We start from the raw sequence: 27287 nt of genomic DNA on the forward strand, positions 1-27287 counted from the left end.
GCCAAAAAGCCAAAAAGCCAAAAAGCCAACCCACTTCCCAAACGGAGGCTTATAATTTTATTAACAATCTTACTAATAAACTCTCAAGTTGATGTGAGTCTCATACTAAGTGATGGTTGATCTTATCAAAATTTGTGAGTGTGTTAGTAAGATTGTTAGTAAATGTGTAAATATCCCTAGCATTTTTGCTATATTTTTGTTTTGTTTTTTCTTTCTCTTACCATATTACTAGAGTTCTGTTTAGAGTTCTAAAATTAAAGCTTCCTATCATTGTTGTAAGAGCAAAAGTGATGGTAGAGAAATTATGTTTTACTCCTGAGATAATATTACAGTGTTTCAACTAAATATTCATTGGTAAAAATAATAGAATTTAGTCCTCGTTTGGTAAATATTTTGGGGCTAAAAAAGTACAAAAAGACAAAATAGGCTATATAAGCCAATAAGACAAAATGTCACATCTAAACGATAATCATTACACTTGTTCTCTCACAAAAATAAAAAAAGCCTAAAAACAAAAACCAAACGAGACTAAAAAAGTCAGGCTAAAAAAATCCCAACACAAAAAAGTTCGCTACCGTAGCCAATGCCAAACGAAACTTTAATAATTTTTTGTTGAATTTTTGCAAAATTATTTTTTAAATGTCATGTGATAAATAATATAAAGTAATATTTTAAGATTATAAAATAATCACTTGTGTGCAATAGGTTAACAGAAAACAAGAGAATTGGCTTCATTTAGGAACAAATTATTTTAATAATTTTTAATTTTTTATAAAAAGATGTAAAAAAAAAATAATATGATAATTTATTATAATTTTTTAATTTTTTAACTAAATTATATTATCACAAACGGGGTGTCCCCATAAATTTGAAAAAAATTTCCCCATTTTATCACTTTTTAAATATTTTTCGTATTTATTTATGAACTTGTATACTTTCGATGTTATTAGGAAATGACAATCATTTGATGCTATTGAATTATCAACAAGGATTCAGAGAATTAATTTTAGTATTTTAATAGAGCATTAATAACCTGGTTTGGAGAAAAAAATAAAATAAATTAAGACAAAAATATCACACGGTGGATGGAATCAATTACTAATTCATTAGAGTTGATTTTAAGGTTAAAAAATTAGAACTCCAAAATATTTTTCATTAAATTATTTATGTAAACCTTCCCCAAGCAAGCTAATTATAAGGAATGGGCTTTCCTGCTGTCCATAATTTACAATGAATGGTGGTGTTGTCAGATCCATGAACTCTATCACAAGTGTTATTTTAATAATTTAAATATTTTATTTTGTAAGATCTATTATATATATTACTCGTAAAAAAATTAAGTTAATTTAATAATTATAACATATTTAATATTTTGCGTTTGTAGTTCAAATAATAAATTGAATAAGTTAACTTTTTGTGTGAATGAAATAAACAAAAAAACTCTTAAGAAATTATTCAAATCATTAAAATAAGACTGATGATAATGTTTACCGACAAAAATAACACCTAGTCCAAATTATAAATCAAAAGAAATCTAACTCGTTTTCCTTTTATGATGTGAACTCAAAAGTGAAGCAGGGTAGGGCTGTTATTTATGGCAAATTTGTCATACAACTGTTTCAATTTTTGTTTTCCTTCTTATTTTATGTCTTCCTTTTCTCATTTGCTATTTCATAACACACTAGCTTCTCTCTCTCTCTCTCTCTTTAGAGAAATGTAAGATCTATTATATATATTACTTCTAAAAATATTAAATTAATTTAATAATTATAACATATTTAATATTTTGCATTTGTAGTCCAAATAATAAATTGAATAAGTTAACTTTTTGTGTGAATGAAATAAACAAAAAAAATCTTAAGCAATTATTCAAATCATTAAAATAAGACTGATGATAATCTTTACCGACAAAAATAACACCTAGTCCAAATTATAAACCAAAAGAAATCTAACTCGTTTTCCTTTTATGATGTGAACTCAAAAGTGAAGCTGGGTAGGGCTGTTATTTATGACAAATTTGTCATACAACTGTTTCAATTTTTGTTTTCCTTCTTATTTTATGTCTTCCTTTTCTCATTTGCTACAAGATTTCATAACACACTAGCTTCTCTCTCTCTAGAGAAATGTTAAAGAGTTCAAAAATTTTATCAAAAGTTTTATCAAATGTCTCATATGGATATGAGCCTTACACAAAATGAGTCTCATGTGGGTTCCACACTCATATGAAACATTTGGTAGAATTTTTGATAAATTTTTTGGAATCTTTAGCATTTTTGATATATATATATATATATATAGGTAATTTTTAAGTGTGAAAATATATATCATATATATTTGTATAAATTCTCATAAATATATGTAATAACTTGTGTGAGGTAGCTTATACATATTTGTAAAAACTTATATAAGTACACATGATAAACGCTTTACCTACTCAAACACTTCCCTATATATATACACACACATGAGAGAGAGAGAGAGATTTTTCACCCCATTAATTGTACTAGACTAGTTATGATACTTCGACGGGAGGATTTTTTTAGAGTGGCTTTTCGTATGTTTGATATTTTTTTAAAAGTAATTTTCAATACTATTTGTACAATTAATTTTCTTAGAATTAAATTTCAATCATTCAAAAAATTATTATAAAATTACCCTATTAAAAATCACTCTATAAGATCCGAATTCAACCAAGGTCTACTTCTTTCTTTTTTCTGTTTTTTTTTTGGATAATCAGCTATCAATGTTCCTGAACCCTACGTGAAGCACCTTTCCATGCAGAGTCATTTTGATGATTCAAACTATTCGACTTAGTTTATGGAGCAAATAATTCATATAATTGATTGAATTGGACATTGATATTCACATGATCAGAGATGTTTGTTTGTTTGTTTGTTTGTTTTTTTTTTTTTTATTTATGAAATTGAGAATAGATACTATTCTTTTTTTAAAAAAATATTACATATAATCTTATTTCTTAGATGCTATTATATTTGAAATTGCGAATAGACATATAAAAAAATGAATGGCTATTATTGAAATTATATTTATTGTCCATTTTTTTTTTAAATATGATTTTAATATATAGTTACTGATGTCAAATCATTATAATTTTTTATATGAATATTCTACTCAAATTTTTTTTAAAAGTAAACAGTTCAAATCATCAAAATCGATTATAAAATAGACTTAAAAATTCAAATGATCTCTCAAATTAAAATGACAATTTAAAAGAAGTTAAAACTAATGAAAAAATAAAATTATGTATAGCATCACTTTTTTTTCTTAAGATAGAATTTTGACCAAATGTAATCGTTGGATTTGATTTTTTCATACAAATAATTTATTTGCCAAATTTAACAAAATAATTAATTGTGCGTTAAAAAAAAAGACAATAATTGATTGACAACAAATAGTGGACAGAAATAGAGGCAATAATTGATTGACAACAAAAAGTGGACAGAAATAGACCCACAGAGTCGAGAAGTTATTGGTTGGCTTTGAGGCACCGCCACTTGATGTTCCAATGGTATTGTTGTTGGTGGAGAGAGGGGAGCTCACGAATTTTTGTTTGTTAAATGATTAAAAAACATGATGAGGTGTGAATTTTTTCACAAGGTGTCCTCAATTAGACAATCCCAGTCCAATCAATCAAAATAATTTATAATTGAAAAAATTGATTGTTGAAAAGCAGTGGATGGGGGTGCATTTAGTTTTATTTTTTATTATCAACTTCCGTAAAAAATTTCACCAAATTTGATAATTTGATAATCTTCAAGCAAAATTTAGAAACGCTCCTTATGCAATTTTTTTATTTTTCATCTTGATTATTTAATCACTTTTTATCAAATAATTATAAGCAGATCTACAACAAATTGTCCAACATAAAATCTTTAAAAATTAACAAATAAATAAATAAATAATAAGAATAAAAGAAGCAGAAAAGATGAAAAAGGGTAATAAACAATTTATTTAAACTAAACAAACTTGAAGTATACCCTGGGCATTAGGCTCTGTTTCATATAGGATAAAATGCTACAATGGTCAAATTTGCACACCATATAATATTTTATTATCCATATATCATCAACATATTATGTGGCCCCAGTTTTCATATCTGTCACTAACACAATGGTAACACATGAGGTGGAAAGCACTTTATTGTATATAAATGTGGTAATTGTAACATTATTGATAGGATAAATTACATTTTGACTCCCTTAAATTTCAGTGATTTTTCACTTTGTCCCTTAATTGTTTTCCAATTTGATCCTTAACGTTTCTAATTTTCTTCAATAACCAATATCTGACTAAAATTGGATGAAAAAAGCCATGTGGCAGAAATTAGGGTAAATACACTGCCTCCTTATGTTTTAGTGTTTTTCAATTTTGGCATTTAAAGTTTTTTTCCCACTTTCCTTACCTTCTTAATTTTTCTCAATTTAATCCAACAATTAATGTTAGTCCAAAATTGGATGAAGAATGTTACGTTACGTCACCAACTTCGTAGGACTGAAGGTGTAGCTTAAATAGTCTTGAGGACTTGTTTTCGCTCATTTAAACAAATTTGACCATTATAGCATTATTGTGTAAAGTATACCTTTGATTCCTCTAAATGAGAAAATCAAACTATATTGGTGGTGTCAATATTTTGAACAGGAAAACTGAGCTTATAACTTTGTATTTTCATTATATTGTTAATTGATTGTTCATTAAAACCATGAAATTTCAAAATGTGGCCAAACCGCCACAATGCATAACGGTTTGGTGCAGTTTACAATGATCAATGGTATGCTTCGATTATTGCTAACTACAAATGTAGAGAAAAAAATTGGTGCCAAATTCTTTCTAAAACTTGACCGAAGCGAACAATATATACACTCCTACTGCCAACCACCCCTTTTCTTTTCTTTTATTTTTATATGTTCCTTTTTGGTTTATGTTTTCCTTTTTCATATATCGTTGAGTTTTTGCTTTGATACTTCGTGTATTTGTCCCCCAGTTGATTGATGTTTGTCTTTGTATACTATATATGTACATTGATTCTCATTAATAAAGTTTTTATTTGTTCATCAAAAAAATAAAAACTTGTTTTAGATGTGGGCAACACCATTTTATGGATTTATATCAATCATTTTGCTTATTGATTCAATTTTGGTTAAGTAGTACATCTTGGGTACCAATGCATACCCAAGAGAACATGAGCAGCTCAAGAGGATAAGAGATGCAACATTCAAGAAATATGGCAACAGGTTAGGGAAACTCAAACTTCATTTTAAGGAACCTGAAATATATTTTTATAATTAAATTATTGGACCTAGCTTCTATATATCTAGTCAAAATAATGGACTAGGGGGTGTTGTCCGGATCCATGGAGCCAACTACGGGTTTTGTTTCGATAATTTAAACCGTTCATTTTGTAATGTCCGTTGTGTATATCATTCACAAAAAAATTCAGGTCAATTTGATAATCACAATCTATTCAATTTATCGCATTTGTTAAATCGGCTTTTCTTTTTTGTTTTGTTTTGTGTTTTTTTTTTTGTGAATGATATACACAAAGGACTCTATAAAATGAATTGCTCGGATCATCGTAATGAAATCTGTGATGATCCACAAGCCCGGATAGTACCATCCAATCTAAATCATTGACTGAAAATGATTTTTTCTTTTTTCTTTTTTTAATCGGCCTAGTTAACTTGTTACTTCAAGTCTTGGCCGCAAATCACTACAACTTTTGAATGGTCTTGATTCCGAGTAGTGGCCAATGAAACATTAAAAAAAAAAAAAAGTTTTCAGAATTTTGTTTATTCACAACTTATTTAGTTAATTTTTATTTTTGTTATAAAAAAAAAGTATAACAAAATTGCAATTTGAATTGTAGAGCGGAGCTAAGTGTGCCCCCTGATGAAGGATTGTTCTTGTCTATGCTTTTGAAATTAATGAATGCCAAGAAGGCATTGGAGATTGGTGTTTTCACTGGCTATTCTCTTCTTACCACTGCCCTTGCTTTACCTCATGATGGCCAGGTTTGTAACTCCCTCTTTAAATTGTAATCAAATTTAAATCAAGCCCAAAAGAGTTTGTTAAAAATTTGGTTTTTAACATTTTTAAATCAACAAGTTGTCATTCCAATTAATCCATGCCTTTCATCTGAAAATGGCATGGTGGAGTTATTATCATGACCACTTAAAATATTAAATTTATCTTAAACTTTCAAACCCCTTTCTTGTGAACAGAATGGAATACTTGTGACCATGTTTGTTTCAAACTTTTTTGTTTTTTGTTTTTGTTTGCATTTGCATTTTTGTGGGTCTATGTTTAGTCAATAAACTAAATTTTTGGCCAAGTTACAAAGGATGACTTAGATTAAATGGGATCATTAGTTTTGAAACTAATTGTGGGGATGTATTTTTTAGATACCAACACGTGGCAAGGTGACATCGACGTGTCAGTCGAGGTGCCACGTGTCCAGGTTATGACACCGAGGTTATCTCGGCAAGGCCGAGGTTATCTCCGAAGATATCGGAATCCGAGATAGATGGATAAAAGATAAGGGACAGGAGTCCTAGAGTAAGGAGGAGACTTAGCCAAGATAAGGATAAAGCTCTTAGGGAGTTTATCTTTATCTCTTGAAGAATCCAAAGTAAGCAATGAATGGGAGTCCATAGAAGTCAGGCTTCTAGTGGGATCAGGATTGAGTTGGCTATAAAAGAGAGGCACCCCCGTGGGTCTAAGGTACGCAGTTTTATGCTTTGAATAGTGAGTTTAGCACTTGAATATCTTTGAGAGATATACTGACTTGATCGTCGGAGTGCCCCCGGGTGGAAGAGCCACCGCCGGAGCCTTTTCTTTCTGTTGCAGGTTAGTTGAAGCCATCTATTCTGCCGGTGCTCTCCAGCTGATTACTAGGCAGGCAGTGTGGTCAAAAAATTACTCACACAATTTGGCGCCGTCTATGGGAATCTTAGAAGAATAGATGGCCAGTAACGGACAGAAGGAAAACATTGGGGGAGACACTCCTGCTGGGAGTGGCGGACCAATTGACCTTGACGTTGAAGGAGACAACCATAATGCAGAAACTCATGACCAAGGCCACGGCGAAAAAGACGTCGGCCAGGAGGGTGATACTTCGAAGAGAACAGACCAAGGCAAGTACTATCACGAAGACAACCTTCACGTATGGAGGGAGAGGTGCCTACGGAGGGATGAGGAAGTAAAAGAATTGGCGAACAAGTTGGCAGACTTACAGTTGATCGTCAACTTCATGATGCAAAACAATGTCATGCAGCCACCATACCCACTGCAAGATAAGCTGATGCCAGCAACTAATACCCAGAAGGGAGGAGGAAGAACAATTCCCGAAGTCCTTCAGCACGCCAGGAGCGGAAGACACTCTCACTGACCTTCCAGGGAAGTCGGACGAGAGGAGCCGAGACGAGAGGAGTCCTGAAAAATGTACCACACGAAGGACCCAGAGCCCAAAGAACATCGGCATGTTCAAGGGCAGGTGCTCTGCTTTGACACAACACATGGAGAGAGATCAAAACGAGCCCACTACGAGGCTGCAATAGTGTACCAAAAAGATTGAAGTCCAAAGATAGCCGAGCTCCAGGGAGGAGTAAAGAAGACTTAAGAGATTACCTCAAAAGGAAACAACAGAATGTTGAGGCCGAGGTAACTTCCCCGGTTAAGCCAAAGACACCGTTCTCGGTGGAACTGGACAAATTTCAAGCACCAAAGAGATTCAGTATGCTGAGGTTCCAAATATATGATGGTAAGTCAGATCCCAACTTCCACGTCGGGCTATACCTGAATTCAATGGCATTATATAGTGGGAACGAGCCGTTGCTCTGCAAAGTATTCCCCTCGTCCTTTGGAGAATTGGCATCAGATTGGTTCCATAAACTACCGAAGGGAAGCGCAAAGACTTGGGAAGGCCTGGTCGAGATGTTTGTGGCCAGGTTTGTGACGAATAAACTTCAGCCCTTGAGGGTCGACGCACTGATGGCTTTAAAGATCGCCAAGGATGAAGGCCTTAGGGCCTATGCAAAAAGGTACTACGAGGTGTTCAATCGAATACCTGATTGCAACCAAGAGGTGGCGGTTGTGTCCTTCAAGAATGGCTTGAAAGATGACTGCCCATTACGGAAATCTTTAGCAAAAGCATTGCCAAAAAGCATGGAAGACCTCATGGCAAGAATTGAGAAGTACGCCAGAGCCGAGGAGGATACATCGGGAAATAAAGAAATAAAGCAGGAGAAAGGAAACGGCTCGCCGAAGCGAAGCTGAGGTAAGAACGGACAGACCAAGCAAGAAACGGACTTGAAGGCAAAACAGGCAGTAACGACCATATTCCGAGTCCCAATCCACAAAGTCTTAGATCAAATACGAAACCAGCCATATTTTAGAGGACCGATAAGAACACCAGGGGAATTCATGGGAAGAAACGTCGGTAGGCGTTGTGCTTACCATAATGAAGAAGGGCATCCAACTCAGGGCTGCAGAGCCCTAAAAGCACACTTAGAAGACTTGGTAAGGCAAGGACATCTGAGGGACCTTGTTGATGAGGCCAGGACTAGAGAAGAACAGGAAAGATTGCCTCAAGCACCAGCAGCTCCGCTTCCCCCAGCACAGCAACCACCTGTAGGAGGACCACGGGTGGTTAACATAATTCACTCAAAGGTGAACGAAAACGACATACGAGGGGAGACCCAGAAGGTAAAACACCTGCAACACGTGAACCAGGTTGGACATAAACGACCTCGGCCTGAAGAATGCCAGGGACCGACGATAGCATTTACTGAAGCCGACTTAGAGATGGTCTAGTATCCACATAATGATGCCTTGGTAGTATCCCTCCAGGTTGGGGAGTGCCAAGTGAAACGCATCCTGATTGATCAAGGAAGCTCATGCGACATCATGTACGTTAGATGTTACAAAGAGCTAGGCCTTCATCCTAATGACTTGGAGCAATCAAATGGCTCGATGGTCGGCTTTAACGGAACGCCGACGTGGCCACTAGACCCAACAAGCTTGGAAGTACAAGCTGGCACTAAGAAGATCAGGACAGAATTCCTGGTGGTTGACACACCTTCGCCATAAAACATCATCTTGGGAAGACCATGGTTGCATGCAATGGGGGCAGTTCCCTCAACATTGCATCAACTACTGCGATTCCCAACAGAGCATGGGATTGAAGAAGTCAGAGGAGATCAACTGCAGGCAAAGAATTGCTCCATGACAACAATGAAATCCACCTGCAACATTCGAGAACCAGAAAAGGCAGAAATTAAAGATGAGGACGTGATAGTCCTGGAAGACGTCGACAAAGAACCAGTCGAAAAGAGCAAAGAGGCGCTGAAGAAAATCCTCGTTCAGGATGAGGATGAAGAACGCTTCTTTCTTCTCGGCTCGGGCTTAGCCAAACAAGAAGAAAAAGAGTTGGAGACTTTTTTAAGAGCCAACATTGAGGTGTTCGCCTGGACACCTTACGAAATGCCTGGTATTAACCCCAAGGTCACTTGCCACAGACTGAATGTCGACAGGTCGGCAAAACCTGTGATTCAGCAAGCCAGAAGACCGACGTTAATGCACGTCGAAGCAGTAGAAGAAGAAGTGGACAGACTTCTAGAGGCCAGGGCCATCCGAGAAGTTCATTACCCGACATGGCTATCTAACACAGTAGTGGTAAAGAAGAAGAACGGTAAATGGCGGGTCTGCGTAGATTTTACAAGCCTGAACAAAGCTTGTCCCAAAGACTGCTTTCCTCTACCCAAGATTGACCAGTTGGTAGACGCCACATCTGGACATGGTAGGATAAGCTTCTTGGACGCTTACAGAGGATACCACCAGATAGCCATGTACCCCCCAGACGAAGAGAAGACTACGTTTATCACCCCGAAAAGACTGTATTGTTACAAGGTAATGCCTTTTGGGTTGAAAAACGCAGGAGCAACTTACCAAAGGTTGGTAACCAAGATGTTCAAAAATCTGATTGGCCAAACAGTGGAAGTCTACATTGACGACATGGTCGTGAAGACCAAGGATCCAAGGGGTCATCTTGCCGACCTAAAAGAGGTCTTTGAGATACTCAAAACATACCGGCTCTGACTCAACGCATCGAAATGTGCGTTTGGAGTTGGATCAGGTAAATTTTTGGGGTACCTGGTAACAAGAAAAGGCATTGAGGCCAGTCCAGATCAAATCAAGGCCATCATTGAGCTAAAAAGCCCGACATTGGCAAAACAGATTCAGATGCTTACTGGAAGGGCCGCAGCCCTAAACAGGTTCATAAGCCGAAGCTCAAACAAATGTAAACCTTTCTTCAACCTGGTAAAGAAGGCCACAGACTTCCTATGGAACGAGGAATGTGAGGCCGCTTTGGCCGACCTAAAGAAGTATCTGACCACGGCTCCAGTCCTCTCAACACCTGAATCTGGAGAAGAACTGTTTTTGTACTTAGCCATTTCAGAACATGCAATAAGTGCAGTATTAATTCGTGAAGAAAAAGGGGAGCAAAGGGCTGTTTACTATGTAAGCAAAACCTTAGCCGATGCAAAAACAAGGTATCTACCCTTGGAAAAATTGGCGCTAGCTTTAGTAATGGCATCAAAGAAGCTGAGCCATTACTTTCAAGCGCACAGGATTATAGTGCTGACAGAACACCCACTGAAGTCCTTGTTACATCAAGGAGACTTAACTGGAAGAATAGCAAGATGGGCAGTGGCCTTAGGCCAATACGACCTGGAATTCAGACCAAGAACAGCAATTAAAGGCCAAGTTTTGGCCGACTTCATGGCCGAATTCACGCCGGAATCCATCGAACATCAGGCTCCGTTGAGCCGAGATGAACGATGTCCAAGCAAACAAGGAGAAGCCCAGCCAAAGCCAAAAGAACAAGGAAAAGAAAAACTAAGACCCTGCAGCATTTACATCAGCAACTCCTTTCGCCTATTTGTCGATGGGAGTTCAAACTGACAAGGAGCAGGGGCAGGAGTAGTGTTAATATCTCCTGATGGGGACATATTAGAACAGTCTATTCGATTGGGGTTCAAGGCCTCAAACAATGAGGCAGAATACGAAGCACTGATTGCAGGACTGAAGCTAGCAGTGGCAGCAGAGGCAGATGAGGTAATAATTTTTTGTGATTCACAACTTATAGTAAATCAAACAACAGGAGAGTTTGCAACCCGAGATGAGAGGATGTCGGCATACGCAAAGGAAGTCATTAGACTGGCAAGCTTGTTTCGCAATTGCCGACTTCTTCAAGTCAGCCGAGATGATAACAACCACGCTGATACGTTGGCCAACTTGGCAAGCTCAATACAAACTGGAAAAACAAGAACAATAATGATTGACTATCTGTCAAGCCCGAGCATAGAACAGTCGATCACAGAGCAAGAAGCAATGTGTGTGGACTTGGGTCCAAGTTGGATGGATGCAATTGTTGCATTCCTGAAAGAGAGAAAACTACCAGAAGACCATAAGGAGGCACACAAGGTCAGATTGAAGTCGGCAAGATTCAGTCTGACAGCGGACGGACGTCTATACAGAAGGTCCTTCACAGGACCCCTTTTAAGGTGCGTACACCCTTTGCAGGTTGAAGATTTTCTATACGAAATTCATGAAGGCATTTGTGGAAGCCACACTGGGGGCAGATCACTAGTTCACAGGGCCATTACCCAGGGGTATTGGTGGCCCTACATGCAAAAAGATGCAAAAGCCTACATGAAGAAGTGTGAACAATGCCAAAGGTTCGCACCGTTGATATATCAGCCAGCTACTGACCTGAACCCTGTATCCAGTCCATGGCCATTTGCCCAATGGGGCATGGATCTCGTTGGGCAGTTGCCACAAGCAACTGGGCAAAGAAAGTACTTGCTGGTAGCAACAGATTACTTTACAAAGTGGATAGAAGCAGAACCTCTTGCCAAAATCCGAGATGTGGACGTCAAGAATTTCATATGGAGAAACATCATCACCAGATTTGGCATTCCAAGGGCAATAGTTGCCGACAACGGAACGCAGTTTGATAGCAAACTCATCAAGAACTTCTGTGCAAAATTCAAGATAAATAATTACTTTTCAACACCGAGTTTTCCCCAAAGCAATGGGCAAGCAGAAGCATCCAACAAAGTAATTTTGGATGGGATAAAAAAGAGGCTGCAAGCAGCAAAAGGAAAGTGGGTAAACGAGTTGCCCAATGTACTCTGGGCATACCGGACTACCCCGAGAAGATCAACAAGGGAAACCCCCTTTGCCATGGCTTACGGCACAGAAGCAGTTATCCCACTAGAGATCGGCATCCCAGGGATCAGAACCCAGGGAGTAGAAAATGGGACTAATGACATACTTCTAGCCCGAGATCTAGATCTCTTAGAAGAAAGAAGAGAAAAAGCTACAATTTAGCTCGCAGCATACCAGCAGCAGCTTGCTAGAACTTACAACAAGAAGGTCAATCCAAGGGATTTTCAGGTCGGCGACCTAGTCCTAAGAAAAGTTGTTGGCAACATGAAGGACCCCAGAGAAGGCAAGCTTGGACCAAACTGGGAAGGACCCTACAGAATCACTTCGGTATTGGGCAATGGAGCATACCGGCTTGAAGATAATGAGGGCAAAGCATTGCCAAGACCTTGGAACACTTGTAATTTAAAATTTTTCTATCATTAGATGTTCCTTGTTACTTTTTTGCCAAACATCATCAATAAAATCTTAGCAGAATTCTCCAATACCTATGAATTGATAAAAATACAGAATAATTGTTTCAGAATAATGAGAACCCAAGTGGAACTCAGGTTCACATTAGGGGGCACAGAGAAGACAGTAATGCTTAACGCTTAAGCCGAGATAATTGTTTATCTTCACTTATTGAAATTTGTAGCAATTTACAAGTTGAAGTTAAACTAAAGTAATGCTTAACGCTTGTTGAAATTTGTAGCAATTTACAAGTTGAAGTTAAGCCGGAGATAATTGTTTATCTTCACTTGTTGAAATTTGTAGCAATTTACAAGTTGAAGTTAAACTAAAGTAATGCTTAACGCTTGTTGAAATTTGTAGCAATTTACAAGTTGAAGTTAAGTCGAGATAATTGTTTATCTTCACTTGTTGAAATTTGTAGCAATTTACAAGTTGAAGTTAAACTAAAGTAATGCTTAACGCTTGTTGAAATTTGTAGCAATTTACAAGTTGAAGTTAAGTCGAGATAATTGTTTATCTTCACTTGTTGAAATTTGTAGCAATTTACAAGTTGAAGTTAAACTAAAGTAATGCTTAACGCTTGTTGAAATTTGTAGCAATTTACAAGTTGAAGTTAAGCCGAGATAATTGTTTATCTTCACTTGTTGAAATTTGTAGCAATTTACAAGTTGAAGTTAAACTAAAGTAATGCTTAACGCTTGTTGAAATTTGTAGCAATTTACAAGTTGAAGTTAAGCCGAGATAATTGTTTATCTTCACTTGTTGAAATTTGTAGCAATTTACAAGTTGAAGTTAAATTAAAATAATGCTTAACACTTGTTAAAATTTGTAGCAATTTACAAGTTAAAGTTAAGCCGAGATAATGCTTAGCACTTGTTATAACTTGAGAAAAATTTATAACCATTATATGTTTATCCTTGTTGAAACTTATAAGCAATTTACAGGACAAATACTTGCCGAGATATATTATCGGGTGGCATAACCGAGGTGTGTTACCCTGAGAAGATTACACAAAGAAGAAAGAGTACATACGATATATGCAGAAAATTCTGAGTATAGAATTATATGAAGACAAAGAAGAAAAGACAGGAATACAAACATTCAATAAAAGAGAAAAGTTGTATTGACATTCAAAGTAAAAAGGGGGCACATCGGCCAGACAAAGAACATACATCCTTCCCTAAGATAAAGAAGCAAGAAAATACAAGTAAAAAGAAGACTTAGAGCTAAGGCTCCTCTCCTCCAGATTGTTGGATTTGAAAATCAGATACCACCTCGGCCTCCTTCTCTGCAGCTATCTCGGCGTCAATCTCTTGGAGAGTTTCTTCAACAGTCTTGACCTCAGAAGGGATGTCGGCTGGTTTGATGTCGGGAGCAGCTTCTTGGACAACCTCATCACCTTCCTCATCCTGAGTCAAGTCTAGAACTTGCTCATTCTGAGGAGAGGACTTGACCCCATCAGCATCTTTGATTTTTCTGATCAAAGCCTCATCCTCTTCCTCATCGGCATCATTGGACTCAGATTGGCCGACGTCTTGATTTGAAGGTTGGGCTGGAGGGAATGGAAGAGGAATATTGTCGGCATTTTGCAGAGGCGAATCATCAGGAACATTTAGTTTTTTCAGAAGAGACATCCAACCAAGGGTGAAACCCTTGTTGCATGCCTGCTTCACTTGAAGTTCATAGGCCTCTGTAACGTCGGCCATGCCTTGATTATAGGCCTTTTCATCGGCTTCTTTGATTTCAGCTTCTTTGGTGGCCAAGGCCTCCTGAAGCTCTTTCTCAGCTTGGACTATCTTTTCTTCGGCCTCTCTCCTTTGAGATTCAGCCACTTTTCTGATAGCCTCAGCAGCCTCGGCCTTCTCTTCGACATTATTCTGAGCCTTAATTGCAGCTTCGGCTTGATCCTCCAACTTCTTCATTTTTGATTCAAGGCCCTTATTGATCTTTTGAATAGAAGAGAACTCCCTCTTCATATCGACCAGCCTTTGCTGATTCTCAAAGGACTGCATTAAAAATGAGTGGGCATGCTGGATGGCCTAAAAGAAAAACAGAGGTATTAGAAAAAATTCAAAGTATGAAAAAGGAAAATTATCAATTAGAAGACATTTACCTGAACAGAGTGTTGAACCATTAGGGCGTAATTCTCATACTCGCTAAAGCCAGCATTACGCTCCAAGTCCCCTGGCAGAAGCAGAGCTGTACTGAGTGCTACGCCGACATTGATATCATTGGCACTGTCAGTGGACAGGACTGGCTTGTCCTCCAGAGTTATTTTTGGAGTCCAAGGGGCACCACTCTGCTTAGACCCCGAAGTCGTCGCAGAAGAAGACCTCGGCTTTTTGGATTTTGGGGACTCTGATGGTTGAGTATCAGAGCGCCTCTTCCTAGCAGAGGGCTGAGGTTTGTCGTTCTCCGCCAACTTTAAGATAGGCAGGCTATCGTCGGACTCGACCTGAGTTACCTTAGGCTTTGGTTGAGCCTTTTTTATTCTTTTTCGCTTAGGTGGAGTAAGGGTTTGTGCTGGTTGATCATCAACCGATGTTGGAATACTGGCCAGAAGGTCTTTCGCGACTAATTTTGCGCGACCCATCTCGGCAGTAGAAACAGTTCGACGTCGGCGGCGGCGCTGAGAAATTGGAACCAAGTATGGAACTGAAGTAGACGGTTGCTCGACCGAATCAGAAGTTGTCCCCTGATCTGTCCGAGATGTGGATGCAATCTGTGGAGTAGTGACAGAAGGTGGAGATAAGCTTTTCTTCTTCTTTTTTCTGGGGACGTCGGGGAGAGCTGATTTGTATGTCGGGATGAAGTTAAGAAGCAGGGGTGCCTTTCGCTTCTCGATTGGCAAATCCAGAAGTCTCTTCAAGTCTTCACTGGGGACAAAGGACTGGCAAAAATTTTTTGGTGGCTGACGAACAGCTGCCAAAAAAAAAACAGACGTCAGAATCAGACAGAATATTTAAGACTTTGAAAGAAAACGGGCAAAGCTAAATGCTGGGCTCTTACCCTTGCCCTCTAAAACTGATCGGGGAAGAGGGTAGAGATGGATGTCCTCGTCTGGAGCAAACTCTCAATTTCCCGAGGTAATAAGATAGTCATCTCCAGCCCCCTTGTTGGAGTCTGGGAGGTCGGCTACGATTTTGAATTCTATAGACCTCGGCTTAAGATAATAAATGAAGCCTTTTTCTTTCAAGTTCAGGGCACACATGGTGTAACAATACTGTATATCGGCTAAGGTGATCCTAACGTTTTATTGTCTAGCTAAGGCAATAATACCAAAAATCACTCGATAAGAATTGATTGCCAGTTGCATAAGGTTCAACTTATAATAATGAAGGATCTCGCGAAAAAGGATGTTGAGTGGGAGCCGGAGTCCACACTCAGTAAAAGCTACAATGGGAACGGGCATGGCGTTTTCTGTAGGCATGATGGAGTCATTATCCCAGCCAGTCTCAAATGGACATCGGCAGGGATGGAGAACTCCTGCCTAAAGTACTCAAGTTTGGTCAGGGTGTCTACCCTATGTCTCTACATACCCATGATACCAGCCTGAATCAGAAGGGTTGAAATTCAGAAAGGAGATGTTTCTTGTTGATGGGACCTTGGCAAAGACCTAGGTTTAGGCTAGTACAGAAATTTGAAAGGAATATTTCAGTTTTGCCCTAAATCGTGGGTTCTACAAACAAATCCCAAACCTAAGCTATGAAGATGAAGATCAAAGGCACAGATCTGGAAAAGACATAAAAAACAGAAAACAATACGAAGTTTCAGAGTCAAGAAGTGAGATGGACTATCAAGAACATGAAAAATACAAAGGGATTGAAGGCCAAGAACAGTGGTAGGGCGTGCAAGAAGAACTATGAACAATACATGTGTTTAGGGCATAAACATAAAGCGAAGTCTACACATTCAGGTGTATGAATCACAAAAATTAAAAGTTTCTACAGATGCAGTAAAAGCCACAAGTAATGAAGAATCTTAACATAACTAAAAGGAAAAGGAACAGAAGCTTACCAAAAAAAAAGAGACCGGAAAGGGATTTGCCGATGTCCTACGATGGTGGCAGGAGTAGAAGGCTGGAGGAAATCTCGCCGGAAGGGGTGAACGGAGAAAGTTGCAGAACTTGGGAAGCTTGAGCGATGGCGGATTTGAAAGAAAGAGTTTTAGAGAGAGAAAAAACAAGAGAACTCATAAGCAAAAATGAAGAGACGAAAGAAAGCGGGAAAGATTTTTGTCAAAAAATGAAAACGGCGGCAAAAAAGCAATCAATACGCCTAAAAGAGCGCATACGTCAGACGGCGCATGTGAGAAGGAGATGACTTATAGGCGCATCACAGGCACGAGCCAGTAGGAAAGAAACGCGTGATTAAAACGGTTGGGTTGAAGTGCATGACAGCTCATGCGCGTGAGGAGTTCCTTAAAAAACTTGATTTTTTAGGGAAAGCATGTCGGCCAGAAATGGATGATCTCGGCTATCAAACTTTAAGCCGATTTACTGAAGAAAATACCGATATAGGTTCCATCACCTCAGAATGCCGAGGTAATAGAACCTAGGGGGCAGTTGTGGGGACGCATTTTCTAGATACCAACACGTGGCAAGGTGACACCGACGTGTCAGTCGAGGTGCCACGTGTCCAGGTTATGACGCCGAGGTTATCTAGGCAAGGCCGAGGTTATCTCCGAAGATATCGAAATCCGAGATAGATGGATAAAAGATAAGGGACAGGAGTCCTAGAGTAAAGAGGAGACTTAGCCAAGATAAGGATAAAGCTTTTAGGGAGTTTATCTTTATCTCTTGAAGAATCCAAAGTAAGCAATGAATGGGAGTCCATAGAAGTCAGGCTTCTAGTGGGATCAGGATTGAGTTGGCTATAAAAGAGAGGCACCCCCGTGGGTCTAAGGTACGCAGTTTTTACTCACACACTAATAATTCTGGAATTACCAATTTTTTGGAATTACGTATCTTATTCCACATTTGGAATGTTCCTGTATTAACATATTCTATTTTTGTTTGAAATCCTTAGACATTGATTACATAATGCAATGACTATGTTTGCGAGTATTTTGGTCTTTTAAACTCATAATTTGGATTCCTTACTTTGTCATTTGTATCCTTCTCGATGGGACTCAATAATTCCCAATATGAGGGATATACAATTCAGGGGAACGATCAATCCTAAGACGCCTTTTATATCCAAATATGATACAAGATTGATCAAGATACATAGTCTAATCTCATGGTCATGGTCTTATCTCCAAAACAAACACATTTTTTTTTTGGTTGGGGAATGAGTTCAGTAATGAGGTAACTAGGACAAGAACTTGCTTAATATGAGAGACTAAGTTCTACTGGGATTTAAACATGACAAGCCGACAAAGATTCTAATTAACTACAATAGAAAACTAGAATTAATGTTTTTCTTGTTCCCTCATAAAATGATGTTAAGATTCCAATATAGACATAATCTAAATCAGTCTTTTTGTTTTCATTATTATTATTTTTTTTTTATTTTTCAACAGATAGTAGCAATAGATCCAAATCGATAAGCATTTGAAGTTGGACTGCCATTCATTCAGAAGGTTGGTGTGGAGCACAAGATCAATTTCATAGACTCAGATGCCATTTCTGTTCTCAATGAAATGTTGAGCAATGTGAGTTTTTAATTTTAAAGCCTATTTTTTGTTGCATTGACCAGTGCAATTACACACAATTAATAATTTCACACTGTAAAATTTACTATGTGAGAGTATAAAACATTTTCCCAATTTGATCTGCCATTCTTTGCAAACATTGTTAATCTCATTTTTTCTGCCAATTTCCTATAAATCTCTGACTAACATGCTTATATACGATGTCGGTTCTTAAACTTGGGAACTAATTATATGAATTATGTATATATGGCAGGAGGGTACGTTGAAAATGGAGTTTGATTTTGTGTTTGTGGATGCTGATAAGCCCAACTATATTAACTATCACGAGCAAGCGATAAAATTGGTGAAAGTAGGAGGCGTTATTGCATATGATAACACTTTGTGGTATGGTTCAGTTGTAAGAAATGAAGAAGAAGTCCCTGATTTTCTCTGTATCGGCCGAAAGCCCATAATTGAACTCAACAGGTACTTAGCCTCTGACCCCCGCATCGAAATCGCTCAGATTTTCATTGGTGATGGTGTTACACTGTGCAGGCGCATACTCTAGATCAGATCGTATCATATCATATCATATCATATCATATGAGCTTGACTAAATTTGTAATAATTGTTAGACAAACTTCACTGTATTAAGAATAAATTCTGTTTGTATACTTAACAACAAACAGAACACAGAAGAAATAAAGGAAATGTGAGAGACTGTTTGATTACAAAAATCAAAACAGTAAATAAAATAAAATAAAACAACAAGTAAATTAATTACTTACCTAATTAATTTCTCAAACAAATTTTTGATCAAGTCTAGTGTTTAACACTGTGTCCTTAAGACAAATTTGTCCTCTCCACGGTACTTTTAGATTATGGACGTCTATCTCCCAGGATAAAATAATCATCAGTGAATAGTAGCAGCACTACAAACTATTCACACAGTGAACACACTTTGTGTTTACACACTTTCCAGCAAGAAAATAATGCAGCAAAATGTAGAGAGAACAATAGCAGAATTTAGGATGAAAATTCAAGTGAAAAATCCAAATGAGGGACTGCCTATTTATAGATGGAATAGTGGCCTTTCAGTTTGAATTAAATAGGTGGCAAATTTGTTTGAATAGATGCCAGACCTGTTCGGTTTGAATGAACAGATACAAACCTGTTGGGTTTAAATTTTGAACAAATATGGGTTTGAACTGAATTTGTTCGGACAGATAGAAAGGTGTAAGCCAAAATTGAAAATTTCAAACCAAAAATAAAATTCAAACGGTCAGAATTTATTTTCCAAAAAAGAAAAAATAAATTCAAATGTTTTTGGCCCAAAAAGAATTACCCAAACTCACACCACACATCCGCGCCTCAGTCTAGCCCGCCCGACCGAATAACGGCAACGCGCGTGTGTTTATTTTTGATCTAGTAGGTCTAGCTCACTTTTCCCATAACATCTTCCTCTACAAAACTTCAGTACCCCTTGGGGCCTATCTTAAGTTCCAAACCCAAGCCTTATAAACTCATTCAAAGTTTGCCCACCAAACCAATGTGGGACAAGCTTTAACTCAAACCTTAATGGAAATTTCACCAAAACCACCATTTCCATGGAGCTTACTTTGGCTTCAATTTCCCATTGTCACGACCCAAACCCGACTCTATAGGTTTAACATCGTAACCGGCTAGTATACAAAATATAGATAGGGGCTGCGGGAGCAAATATACAAAATATATGTAGTCTATGGAGCTATGAAGACATAAATGAGACGGATAATTTAAAACTTTTATGATCTTGCGAGTGGCGTCAAAAAATACAGTATTTACACATCAGTCCATGAATATATCATTCAAAAAAAATCTTGCCCGTGAATCAAAAGAAACAAAGTCTACATTCACAAAAATAGCCACTAAACTTGACTTAATTCGGAACCTCCTCGGGAGGCACAAAGGTCCTCAACTCTGAGCTTGGTCACGTGCCTGATCACCTACATACATAATATAGATAGTGAGCAGAAGCCCAGTGAATAATAACCAAGTAAAGGGTTTTAATGAATGATATCCATCACAAAGTCAGAAATTAGAGTCTTAGGCATATTCAGATTTCAAATCAGAAACAAATTTATATACATATTCGTTTTCATTATCAAAATTCATACATTTCATATCATCGTACGTGGCACATCCATTAGCGTTAACAAATCTGATGACCCATAAAGGGACGGTCGTGAAGGCATTCCGATGACCCATAAGGGACGGCCGTGAAGGCATTCCGATGACTCATGTGTACAGAGATGTATCCGATGACCCATAAAGGCATTCTGATGACCCATGGAGGGACCTGATTACCTATAAAGGGACACAAAATACCACATGATGCTATGGATGCCACGAGTACGTTTTAGAAACTTAGACGATCATTTATTCACACAAAGCATAGCATTTCAAAAAACTGATCATTTCATACCATCAGAAAATAATTAAAGTCAAACATAACTTTACAGAGTTATTACTCACAAATAACAGATGACTCCAAATAGTCGAATAGAGTGGGCATTCAAATCCCTTGAGGCGCGTGACCTACATGGGTACAAAATGAATACATACAAAATTACACACCTGGAAATATTAACTTAGTTCTTCTTAGTCTTGGTGTGTTTTTACTTCTTTATCCTCATTATGGTGTCTTAAACATGACCTAGGAATGCTTAGGATGTAATGAGGATGCCAAAATGCGTTGGAAAACAATTGGTGAAATTTCTGAAAATAGAGTCCCCATTCGAGCGTATCTTTCCGCGCTCGAGTTGACTAGCAAACATGTGAGGGGCCGCTCTAGCTTAACCTTCCATGCTCAAGCGGTCTGTAAACTTTGAAAAAGTACTGGTTATGTGATTTTCAAGCTCGATGGACGATCGACGATCGCTCGAGAGTGAGACTCAACTCCCCGCTCGAGTGTAACTTTTGCCGCTCGAGCGGTTTGCAAAACATGAAATTTCTGGGAGCATGCATCTCACGCTCGAGCGGACTTCTGGTCATTCGAGCGAAGATGCGAAAACAAAGGTGGCCGCTCGAGCGCGAGGTCTTTCGCTCGAGCAGAAGTGCAAAATCTGGAATTTCTAGATTGCACTCCCAAGCTCCAAACTCGAATCCAATGATGAAATTCGTGTTCTTTTGGGAGGAAAACTTAAGACAACTTATGTAAACTTGGAAAACTAAGTGAATTTAGGATCATTTCGCAAAATTAAGGTTCAAGAGCATGTGAATTGTACAAAAATTCAAACTCAAAGCTTTTAAACATAACATGCATGAGTTGTTATAAACTTCAACCTCCCAAAACAAGATCAAAGGAGGTCCAATGGTGAGAAATGTTATGAATTCTTCAAACCATGCTAGAATTACAACATGCAGGAAGGAAAATCTTTGAAAACAACTTCAAAATGTTATGAAACATGCATGCATGCATGATTTGAGTTACAATTCATCAAGTTTAACTCAAATCTTGTATCAACCTTCCTAATTCCTTAGAGTTCAAGTCCTACACATCATATTTAGACAATATAAAGGCTGAATCCTTACCTAGACTTTCTAAGATTAAGGGCTAGAGACTTAATTCTTGAATCTTTAGGTTCAATTCTATCTCTTCTTAGCAAGTCTCTTGGGTGAGCTCAATCTCCTCGTTGTTCTCTCTCTCTCACGTTTGTGTGTGTGTATATGCTCAAGAGTGTGTTGAATGAAGGAAAAAGGGATGAGTGGAGGCAAAAAGGTGCCTTATATAGGCTTGCCTAATGATAACTAATTAAGGCTAATCACATAGGCATAAAATTAATCTATTTAACTCGTTCCGAATCGAATTTCAATTAAACCTACTACAAATTTTTATAAATCCCGAATAACACATGTATCAAGTTAATTTCTGAATCAGATGCGGATAAGGCCTTCAATTCACAAACCAAAACGGAAACATGAACAGATCTTTCTACGTTTAATAGATATAAACACAAACAATGCAATGCACAAGTAATTAACTCATGATTTGTTCTTAATTACTTGTTAGGCATACTTAAGCATGGATTAACGTTAATCATGGGTCGGGGTTGTTGCACCTATTCACCCAATAATGGTTTTGAGCAATCAAATACACCACATGAATCATAACGCGGCATAGAACGCGTTACCACTTAGACCCGCCAACTTTGGCGCATGGGTCCCACCTAAAAATTAGACTTTAGGAAAAAACTTATTTTTCCAAAACCATTTCTAACAATCCCCTACATGAATGGAATTTGATAACAATGGAAAAGCAAAAATATGCAGAAATTATGGAAAGAGTATAAATCGAAAATATCTTGCATCAGGATAGACAACTTTCGGCCTTGAGCCTTCCCTAGTGATAACCTATCGGGCTTACTAGCTAACCAATGGACGTGATGCCTTGAATTGTTCAGCCGTTTGTGTAAACCAAGACAATAGATTTCACACAAAATATCTTCTGATACATCGTGGTTCTCGCGGTTGTATTCATTTTGGCTTTGAACGCTCCTGGTTGTTCATGAGTGTTTCTAGAAAATTTAGCCTTTTCATTCTTATAGAACCAACCCAGTTCAACACTCATATAGGTGATTCTTATTGTGAGTATCTTTTATATTCGTCTTGATTTTTATGCTTAAATCAATATATAAGTAATCATTAAAAGCAAAGCTTATCCTTAAACCCCTGCATACAACACATGTTGCAGATATCACTCTCACTATAAGACTGGGTACGGAATTTTAATCCCTTGGTGATTTCTGGTGAGCCACACATAACTTAGTTGTCCCTTTGAACTTAGTTCTTGGAATCTCCAGTCATTTAAGTAAAGTGACCATTATGATTCCATCCCCTTTGACGAACTATACACTTGCTCTGTAGTCAAACCTTTTGTTAACGAATCCATAATATTCTTTTTAGATTTTATATAATTTATTGAGATTATTCCATTTAAGAGCAATTGCCTTACGTTATTATGTCGACAATGAATATGTCGTGACTTACCATTGTACATATGACTCTGTACCCTGCTTATTGAAGAATAGAACCCTTAAAGAAATGATGAATGCCATGTTACTAAGCTCAGGCTTACTGCAGAACTTGTGGAGGGAATCAATATTGTTTGCTAATTATATTCTTAATAGAATACCTCACGAGGAAACTATTGCACCCTATTCTTCACAGCAAAATGGAATTGCAAAAAGGAAGAATATGATGCTGTAGTTTTGTGAATAATGCCATGTTGTGCGCAAAATTCATCTAAAGATGTATCATATTCGCCACCCCTATCACTTCTAACCATTTTAATGGTTTTACCAATGTAATAACCCCGACCTCTGATTAATGTTAATTCGCACTTAATTATGCCTAACAGTAATTTAGAAGGAATCTGGGATTAATTTGCATGTGTATTGCATTAATTCTGTGTTTCTATCTGTTTGCTATAAAGTGATCTGTTTATGTGTTGACTTTGAACTGCGAATTGAAAGTCTTATCGACGACTGATTCAAAAATTGATTAGTGTGTTATACTAGTTAGATTTTATGTGATTTTCTAGTAGGCTTAATTAAAATTCAATTTGGAATGTGTAAATTAGATTAAATAATGTTGAATTGCATTAGTTTGCCTAATTACACAAATGCCACTTAGTGGCTTGATTGAGACCAACTTTATCACACCTTATTACACTTAGAAACATCTCTCCTTAGCCATTTTCTTGACCAAACCGTAGGAGAGAGAGAGAGTAGGAGAACAAGATTGAGTTCATCTAGAATTTTGCTTGAACTTAGAAGAATGGAAGGCAACTTGGAAGATTAGGCTTCTAAGCTTGAAATTGAAGACCTAAAGGTAGAGAATTCATCATTTTAATTATGAATGTGAGTTGTTCTTCCTAGGTTCATGGTGAAACTGGTATTTAAAGTCAAAATCTAGCTCTAAGTGTGGTTTTGAGAGTCCATCCATGCATGCATGCATAAATTTCCATGCTTTGAGTTTGAATTCTAAGATTTCTTCCATGCATGTGTTAATTTCACTCACATTATGGTCATTCATCTTGTTGTCCATCAAATTATCAAGTTTGATAATGTTTTGGAGGGTTTGGATTCAATGAGATTCTTGCATGTTGTATTAATGGCATGTTCTTAGAGTTCATGTTGATTTTGCACAAATTGGGTTGCTCTTGGGCCATGATTTCTTGAAATGATTTTTAATACATGTTGTTTTATGAGTTATTATATGTTTCCTCCAATATTGGCCCAGAAAAATGAGTTTTGAAGGCTTCAAGGTTGAGTTTCATGCTTGGAGGTCAATCTGGATTTTCTAGAAATTTGATCCACGCTCGAGCGGGTACTTTCACGCTCGAGCGTGAATCTTGAGTACATGCACTTCCGCTCGAGCGTCGATAGTTACGCTCGAGCGTGAAATACGTATACCCAGAAGTTTGTGTGTTTTGCAGTTCGCTCGAGCGGGGGAACCAACGCTTGAGCGAGACTCTAAGTCTCACGCTCAAGCGGGGGTCGAGCGCCCGTCAAGCGTGAAAATCATTCATCCAGTACTTTTGTCGATTTTACAGTCCGCTCGAGCGGGGTAATCCACGCTCGAGCGTGGACCTTATCTTCAGCAAAATTTAGGAAATGGTTTTCAAGATGCATCCTCATTCCATCCTAGGCATTCCTAGGCCATGTTTAAGGCCCTTTAATGAGGATTAAAGGTTAGAAACACACTAAGAGCCAACAACGTAAGTTTTGTCCAATTAGAACGTGTGTTTCAAGTGTATATATGTTATGTGTTATGTAGGTCACGTGCCGCGTTCTGTCTGACTAATCTGCTCCGTCTGTTTGTCTCAAGGCCAACTGTGAGTAATAACTTAGTAAAGTTATGTTCAACTGTATCTATTATCTGTATGATAAAATAAGATTTGTTTTCCGAAATGATATGTTCTGTACAATGAATGATTGTTCAATTTCTGATATATATTCGTGACATCCTCAGCATCATGTGATATCTATTGGCTATTACCCGGTATCGGAGGTTCTTTTATGGAACTTATATCCGTCTACACTCTGTTACCCGTACCGGAGGCCCCGTCATGGGGGCTCAGCTTCTATTCTGTTACCTGGATCCAGAGGTTCCTTTAAAGAACTAGTTACTTGTAACCCTCACATGTCTGCCTCTATTCTATATCTGCTCTGTTATTGCTAATGGATGTATCACGCAAACTCAAGCATGACTTATTATTTCTGTATATGATCTGGACCAATTATGGATTTGATACGAAACTGAATTATGATTTCTGAATATGTACGGACTCATTCATTGAAACCCCTTTTCTCTGTTATTATTCACTAGGCTTTTACTCACAGTTTATATTATGTATGTAGGTGAGCCGGCGTATGACCAGGGCCAGAGTTGACGGCCTTCTGTTCCGTTTTTGTCAGTCAACTGTTGTGCCTCCCGAGGAGGTTCCAATCGAAGCCTAATGCCATGGCTGTTTTTGTATTCACGCTAGTCTCTGTGACTGTTTTGTAAAGTCAGGTCTTGGGATGTACACTTCTGTAAATACTTTGTAAATATTGGCGTCCTTTGACTGGCATGCTCATGTATATATATGTATATATAAGTTTTGAAATCTACTGTCTCATATACGTTACCACAGCTCATTGGACCTTGTCTATTTTATATATTTGCTTCCGCAGCCCTTTATTATTTGCTAATCTGTCAAGAGGCTTTTGGTAATCCAAGGATTACTGGCCGGTTACAATGCTAGACCTACAGGGGCGGGTTTGGGTCGTGACAACCAAGTTGATTTTCAACTTCAGTTTTGTAGAGTTTAAACATTTCCAAGGCTGCATCTTTACTTCTAAGTAAATATACATAACAATATCTTATGCAATCATCGATAAATGTTATGAAATACTTTTTGTTACTCTAGTTTAAACAAATTTAAGGTCACATATATCAGTATGAATTAATCTTAGAGGTTCGGTTTTTCTTTCACCCGATTTAAATGGAGCCTTAGTTAGTTTCGCTTCTACACAAATTCAAACTAATTAGTCTACTCAAAGCATTAAAATTTACATGTCCTAATCTACCATGCCGTAAATTCGACTCAAGAATATAAGCAAAAGATGTTTTAGTCTTATTAATAGAAAGTTTTGGTATAACAATCATTACATTTAATTTGAAAAGACCATCACTCATGTATCCCTTACTAACATACATACCACTCTTTGTTAATACAAATTTATCAAACTCAAATACAAGCCTAATACCGTTTTTACTTAACAAAGAACCAGAAACTAAATTCTTCCGGATGTCTAGTAAATGCAGCATGTTATTGAGGGTCAGTTCCTTCTCCGATGTCATCTTCAAGATTACTTTCCTTTGTCCAGCCACAGCAGAAGTAGATGAATTTCCCATGAATAGTTGCTCACCATTTGCAGCCTCATTATAAGTAGTGAATATCTTCTTGTTCGCGCAAATATGACGAGTTACTCTTGTGTCAACCCACCATTCTTTAGGATTTCCAACCAAATTAGCCTCAGACACCACAGTATAGAGATTGATGTCATTTATCCCATCAGAGATGTAATCAACTTCTGTCACATTGGCTTGATTGGTAGTCTTCTTGTGTGCACTTCCGCGATCCTTTTTAGGGTGTCGGCAATCAGAGGCACGATGTCCAGTCTTGCCACAATTATAGCATTTACCTTTGAACTTTTTATTGCTATTATTGTTGCCTTATTTAGGACCATCTCCAGCAAATTTTCTCTTTTTGTTTTGTGGTTTGGGCACTTGTTCAACCACATTAGCCTTGGACTCAATGGAATTTTTTCCATTCCTCTTTTCAGCCTTATGGCTATCTTTCTCAATTCTTAGTCTTACAATCAATTCATCCATTGTCATCTCTTTGCGTTTATGTTTTAAATAAT

General features: G+C 37.6%; 1 pseudogene across 1 annotated transcript; it reads left to right on the forward strand.

Moving 5' to 3' along the window:
- Positions 1–4131: 4131 nt before the first annotated feature.
- LOC114295544 (caffeoyl-CoA O-methyltransferase-like) lies at positions 4132–18927 on the forward strand (annotated as a pseudogene). The gene is made up of 5 exons (XR_014331207.1): positions 4132–4176; positions 5164–5252; positions 5885–6029; positions 18223–18354; positions 18608–18927. The product of XR_014331207.1 is annotated as a caffeoyl-CoA O-methyltransferase-like (transcript).
- The last annotated feature ends 8360 nt before the right edge of the window (positions 18928–27287 follow it).

Source organism: Camellia sinensis, chromosome 5 (genome assembly GCF_055761805.1).
Source record: "Camellia sinensis isolate YWXY chromosome 5, ASM5576180v1, whole genome shotgun sequence".
Classification (NCBI taxonomy): Eukaryota; Viridiplantae; Streptophyta; class Magnoliopsida; order Ericales; family Theaceae; genus Camellia; species Camellia sinensis.